General features: G+C 40.1%; 1 pseudogene; it reads left to right on the forward strand.

Moving 5' to 3' along the window:
- The first annotated feature begins 1,473 nt into the window (after positions 1 to 1,473).
- On the forward strand, positions 1,474 to 3,148 carry LOC103065741 (14-3-3 protein gamma pseudogene; annotated as a pseudogene).
- Positions 3,149 to 7,420: the final 4,272 nt, after the last annotated feature.

Consider the following 7,420-nt stretch of genomic DNA (forward strand, 5'->3'; position numbering starts at 1 on the left):
CGAACACGACCCGTGGCCATCTTCCCTGCTCTGACACATGGTCGTGGCTTCCTGTAGGGAGGGGGACTCTCCCTCCAAACAATAACCGCCTCCCCACCCACCTTCCTGTCCTCCATGCCAGAAGTTGCCTCAAGCAAGGTTAGCGTTCTCTCTCTTCGTACTGTACTGTACTGTACTTTGTTTCATATTTTTGTGGTTTAAAAAAAAATACATATGGTTCAGAACGGATTAACCGTATTTACATTGAACCTTATGGGAAAATTTGATTTGGTTGGCGACCAAAATCGGTTGGCGACCAAATTCGTAGGGGTCAGAACGGATTAACCGTATTTACATTGAACCTTATGGGAAAATTTGATTCGGGTCGTGACCAATTCGGGTCGCGACCAGAGTCGCAGAACGAATTAAGTTCGTGACCAGAGGTACCACTGTATATATATATTTTAACCATGATCAAATACATTCACTTCGTAGTCCTTCTATTTACTTTTTAAAAGCTTGGTCTTTAATCCCTACAAATAGTGTCCCACAAGTTAATTTCTTATCTTTTTCTCTTTGTCTCCTCTCAGGAACAGCTTCAGTAGTTTAACAGGTCCCTTTTATAAGTCCAAAATGAAAAAACTATGCAGTTCACTCTATTGATTTATTATTTGTATGTCCCCTGTAGTTATTAAAACATCAGCCAGTTTCATCTGTAAATCCACTGTGGCATCTTTTTCCATGTCACTCTTATAGTCTATCATTTTTAAATCTGTTTTCAAATCCACATCATCTTTTTCCATATCACTCTTGTAGTCTAGCGTTTTTTTAGAATCTGTTTTCAAATCCACATTCAAATCAGCTTCAGTCTCTATTTTATCCTGTAAAATCTGTCCTCTTCTGTAACCTGTTAAATCCATTTCTATAGTGGCAGACAATCTTAAAAGTAATTTCTGAGTACATTGTTCCCAGACAGCTTTAATTTCTTCTATAGTCAAATAATATTGCTCCATTATATTAATAGGTCTCTTCTCCTTTAATTGTAATCTTTAGTTCTCTCTGGTTCTCTCTAGCCAACCTTCAAAGTCCACTCTTACCATATGCTTATTCTCCAGTCAGCAAAACTTTCCCACGGGGGGATTTCTTAGAGTTAATTTCAAAATCTTCATATATACTTTTATAAAATTTTAATTAACCCACAGGAAATACTCTTTCAAGTCCATCTGGCCCCTTAACTTTCCAAAATCAACATTCTAGTCCCCCTTTTGCTGTTTCCCCAACATTAATCTATTTAATCTTTAAACTTACATAAAACTTCTTTCATCCAGGATAGAAGGAAGGAAGCTTTCTTAACATTCAAAAGGTTGATAATAAGGAATTTCCTAAAGTAGTTAAGAGGGGAAGTGGGCGAACCTATTGTCTATTTGAAAGCACTAAACCATAGCTTAGGCAAGATGGTTTTCCCCTGGCTCCCAAAGCAATCAAACCTAGCAGAGATTGCTATTTTGCGGTCTCTTCACGGGTGAGCCTCTGTAAGGAGCAAACTTGTGGGTGATCCTAATCTTCTCCTCGATCCGGAGAGGGGTTCTGAGGAGCAGATCCTTTCACTGGCTCCTCTTTCCGCCATAGCTGTCAGCATTGTTCACGTGGAGCTGTCCTCAATCTGCCATTGCTTCCCTGGAAGTCATGAAGCACCTTTTTTTTAATTGTTAAAGCAGCTGGACTTTTAAATAATGTATTTCAAAGGCTATGCACAAATCTACCAAATAAATAATTACTGTTAGTATTTCTTGAGCACTCATTCATTTAATTAGCAGACATTTATATGTGCCATTCAGATCCATAAGGCCCCGGGGGAACCATCTTAATTGGTCTTTCTGCCCTGCAGAGGTCACAGAGTGTGATGATCCTTTTCTGAATCAGGAAGTGATCTGACTATGGCAGAGGACTAATATGCAGGTCCTCCATCTTCAGATAACAACTAGCTGATTTGAAATGAATAGGATAAGTATGAGTTTGGCCTTGTGAGGTTGTCATGGAGGCCATGAATTCCATGAACCTTCCCTCACAAACCAGCACACAAAGGTTGAAAGGCAGGTGACATACAAGCAGGATCCCCAATTTGTTCATATAGTCCAGCTTCAAATACATGTACTTGTTACCTGGTCACAACCAGTTATCTTGAACATTATCACTCCCCCTCTTCCCTGTTTTGAATAATGGCTGCTGATGGATCCCAAACCCCAAAAGCAAATCTTAGAGTCACCTCTCTCTCTTGCCCAACCAGGTTTTACTGCAATTTATGTAGACATGGATTGGCTATTTCAGAATGTTGCTGAGTATTCTATTCCTATGACATCACTTGTTGCCAATATCACAGCTAGAACTTGCTTTGGCCCATTTAGGCCAATCTGTGACTGTTAATTGCTCCTTGTCAATGTTGAATCGTAATCAGCTGGTGCAGGCAGCACAACTAGCAGAACAATGTGGCAGATACAAGGACATGGTCAGTGCTATGAAGCAGCTTGTGATGGAAGAAAAAAAAACCTTAACCCACAAGGAAAAGACTCTGCTTTCTGAGGCCTATAAGTTTCTAATACAGGAGTGTTGCTGTTCTTGGCGAAAGCTGAAGCATTCAGTGGAGCAGGGAGTTGGAAAGCAGAAGGAACAAGCCCAAGTGTATCGTGACTCTATAAAGGAGGAGTTGGAAGCACAGTGCTGGGAGATTCTTAGCCTATTAGATCATGTACTACTAAAGCATTGTGACGAGGCAGATTATGAAAGCCAAGCCTTTTATCTGAAGATGAAAGGGGACAACTATCGTTACTTAGCCGAAGTGGCCCTTCCTGCTGTTAAGGATACACTAGTAAAATCTGCAGAGAAAGCCTACACAGAAGCTCAGGAGATTACTCAGTGGCACATGGAACCTACTCATCCTTTAGCTTTGGCTGTTGCTCTGAATTTTGCAATACTTTATTATGAAGTTCTCAATAACCCACAGCAGGCAACAAAACTAGCTAAATCTGCCTTTGACAAGGCCATTGATGTCTTGGAGACTCTCAGTCTGGAGTTCTATAAGGAATCCACAGTGATATTGCAACACCTGAGAGACAACATTGTGCAGTGGACTGGTGTTCAACAACAGGAGGGCGAAAGAGAAGAGAGCTAATTCCAAAACTGGCTCTTAAACATGGGATCTAGTGATAAATTCCATTTGCACTGTTACAACATTTACTCAGGTACCAAATCTATTCCATTAGTGACCAATACAGGTGCAAGTGTCTTGAGTTCTTAACATCCTTGTAGAAATAAAAATCTGTTCCTGATTCTCTCTCTTTCTTAAGTTTAAATCTTACAGAAAATTATGGCATTCTAGAGAATATTAAGAAATAAATGTTACTACAGGTAGTCCTCGTTTAGCAGCCACAATTGGGACCGACAACTTGGTTGTTAAGCAAAGTGGTCACTAAGTGAAACTGCAACTGTGCTTTTGATCTTACTTTAGCTTTCCTTTGCTTTACAGACCTGCAAATGTCATAAATGCAAGGATTGGTCATAAAGTTCATCACCGCCGTAACTGTGAACAGTCACTGTACAAGGCAGTCACTAAGTGAGGACTACCTGTAATCAACTTCCTTCAGTATCTATTTCTTCCCTCACAATAAACTACTTCAGCTAAATACTAGTCACTAGAAGGAAGTAGTAAAAATAGCTTTTTAACATATTTTCTGTTATGCATCAACAGTCAAGAGTATTCAATCACTGGTATACATAGGTAGTCCTCCACTTACGACCACAACTGGGATCAGAATTTCTGTTGCTAAGCAATGTGGTTATAAAGTGCAACATCATGTGACTGCATCACTTGGCGATGGCAAACCCAGGCAGCCCTGATTGCTGTTGTGATCCCAAGACACATGGATTTTTAAGCAGGAAGAGGCAGGAGTCCCAGGTAAGGAGTATGGGGGTGCTGTGGGATGGGTGGGGGAGGCTTAGGAGGGCCAGCACAGACTGCACGTGAGTTGTAGGAGGTGGGTGCTGCAGCATGGTGCAAGCTTAGGAAGGCTGGGGAAAGAATATGCTGCAGCTCGGGCTTCTTGGTATGCTGCAGCTTTGGAGCTGAAGTGCCCCAGCCCAGCCCAGCAGCATGGTACAAAGCCACCACACCCCGGGAAGCCCCAGCTGCCCCAGTCCCAGCCCAGTCCCAGCCACCCTCGCCACCCTGCACTCCCTGCCCTGTACTCCTTGTACTCTGTGCCCACCCTGGCCCTTCATGAGACAGCTGCTGGCCATGTGAGGCCATCTTCCCCAGGTTTCGCGAGGAAACTGCCATGCGCTACCTTGGGAGGAAAGCCTCATGTGGTCAGCAGCTTCCTCATGAAGGGCCAGGCCTGGTATGCTTGGTCAGCAGTGGGAGCAAGAAGACAGTGAAGGTCAACTAAGGTGGCAGGGGCCGCGGAATGCAGGAGGCCAAAAGGGCATAGATGGTGGGGGGAGATAGATGGGGGGAGTTGAAGTGCCCCTACGGTTGTAAGTGCAGGTGGGCTGCTGAGCACCCAAAATCTTATCGTGATCGCGGGGGAACTGCCACCGTCGTAACTTCAGGGACCAGTTGTAAGTCCCTTTGTTTAACGCTGTCACAGCTTCAAATGGTCGCTGAATGAATGGTTGTAAGTCGAGGACTACCTGTAGTACATTTTATTTTACCTTATGTAGATAAATACTAGTTAGCCAAAATACTTTTAAAAGCTAAGCATTTGATTAGTTTCATAGAATTTGGAAAAAGAAATCCGGTGATATTAGTTCTTAACAGAGTGAATGATTTAATTGTCTATAATTCCCATTATACTGTTCAAATATAAATCATCAGGTTGCTAAACATGTATTTAAAAATTAAGCAGGTACCAATCACTACTGATTCTTTCACATATATGCACACACACATATACACACATACATACTTTTAATTTTGAAATAGATAAACCTGAAAATTGCTATTTAATTATATTTCTAGTGCTTCATTTAGAAAGGTGTGTTTTCGCCAACCATCTATTATAAATGCTGGTGAATACACATAAGTTTGGAGTTGAATGCAGAGTAACACAATCAAAAGTAAATTCAGTAAGAAAACTAACAAGCCATTTTTCTAGAATTAAGTGTAATAAATGTTCCAGTCTAAAAGAGAACTAAGCTAGTAGCAAACACATCATTTAGTTAATGTGAAAACTGATACTGAAGCAGATTGAACATGGTTATTTTGACAAATTGCACATGTAAAAAAAGTTGTGGTCTCAATTATCTTATTAAGCCTTCTGTTCTATATTCTGATGCTATCAATTAATTTATTCTTTTATTTAAATTATCCTTTTCAAACCTTGGCCAGACATAACCAGTGGCACGTTTGACTCCTCATTATGTTTCACTGAAGATTTAAAGCCTGCCACACTCATAAAAAAAATCTATAAGATGTTGGATTCTCAGAAATGATATTTCAGTGATGTGTATGCAAATTAATGGCTGGTTTGAGGAGGGGGGATAAAGTATGTCAGATAAGAAAGTGACATACTATTACAAATATTTATTTCGGGAAGGAGACGGTATTTCCCAAGGAACAGGAATGCACTTGCAGAGGCTACTGCATTCTAATCATGTGCAAATATTCCAAGTTGTCTAAAGTCAGTGCACTGGATATTGATAAAGCATATATGCTCTATAGCCATGGCCCCCAATATAGCACCTGGTGATAGTGAATCCCCAACATATTCCTTGGGGGCCATTAAGCTCCCTGCTGTATCTAATTTAATGTTTCATGATTCTTTTACTAAGACAAAGAAAAACTGAATAAAGTTATAAGGAAAACACGCCCAAAAGTACAGTGGAGAAGCTGACCTCCAAAGGAAAAAGCAGTATAGAAGCTACTCTTATCACTACTCAAAGCTGTATCCTGACCACCCCAATTCTTTGTAACAGATATATGTGCATTATGATCAAGCGCCCATCTGCAATTGAGTTTTTAAGTAAGAAAATCTTGGGTTTCAAATTTTACATTTTTTTGTGCCTTGATTTGATGGCAAATACTTGGCTTCAATTTTCTCTCTTCTGTCAGAATAAGATATGCATCAACTGTGTCAGGAATGCCCAGCAGAGACAATAATACATGCAGCTATAATCATTATCTCCAAAATGAGTTATGTCAGTATTGTTACATTTTCATCAGGTGGTGATCACAATCAGAACTGTCCTGGAGCTTACAACACACCAGATAGGGCACATAAGATAGTCAAGTGTAGTCTGTGTCTGGCCATAACAGCTTCAAATCGATAATTCATTCACAGAAATAAATGATTTAACTCTTACTCCTTTATGAAAAGAGGCCAGTGTGCCAGTTCTTCAGAAAGGATTATCAAAAGAAATTCTTCAAGGAGCCTATATTGTCTCTTTCACTGGTCAAAGTTATTTAGTAAAGAGCTCCAATTTTTGGTCTCACTAACCTGGAACACACAGAACAGAAGTTGATGGATCACATGCAACTGTAAGGTTGCATATTTTGCAATCAGGCCATCATCCAGGTTGACTGCATTATGTACAACAGTGGGGTAGGTCAGTGACAGTCCTGGTACATTAATGGCTTACTATTATATCACAGTTTCTCTTTATTTCTTCTTGGTAGACACCCAGTATTTCTTTTATCTCACTCAAATTCAAAATTCTGTCTTTTTGATAAATGCTGCTATATTTACAAGGAGGATTCTGTACAATAGTAGTGACTCAGAAATATCCTTTATTAAGTTGACCAGGTCAACCATGGAACCAGTGGACAGTCCTCAAAAAAGTCAAGGTCCATCCTTTTACAAATGTGTTTGCTAATGCTTATTTTCTCAAAGATTCAATCTACTGATTTATCAAGTTGGGAAGTCTAGCTGCAATATAATATGTGAGACTCATATGATGGTCCAGCCAACAGAAATACCGATTTCAATACCTTGAAACAATTAGTGGTTAGAAAATATCCAAGACCAATCACTTTGGGACTTGAATGTAACTGTGGAGAACTTCCAAAAAGGCAAGAATGGAAGCCAGTTTTAAAGGGCCATGAAAGCAAGAGGTTCTTCTCTTGCATAGAGCAGAGAAGCTGCTAGGGATTGGCTTGCTCATATTCACTGTAAGAGATGACATTTCTAACATTTCCACTGGGGTTCCACAGGAATACAATTAGTAAGGCAGAACTGACAAAAATACTTTCTTGATTATACTACCTTCCCAGATAAGAACATACTGTCCTAATAAAAGCTATGTTTTGCTCCAAATGTTTCTATAAATGTCTATTTATCAGCCATATTGCTACAGTGCCAGACTGTAGCTTTACACTAAAATTGTATTAATGCAAAGCAGGAAGGGTTATGTTTCAGCAAGCAAAGATATATTTGAGACTGATAAAAGC

Source organism: Python bivittatus, unplaced genomic scaffold (genome assembly GCF_059951505.1).
Source record: "Python bivittatus isolate LINGU-HERP-01145 unplaced genomic scaffold, Pbiv_v1 ctg000220_np1212, whole genome shotgun sequence".
Lineage (NCBI taxonomy): Eukaryota > Metazoa > Chordata > Lepidosauria > Squamata > Pythonidae > Python > Python bivittatus.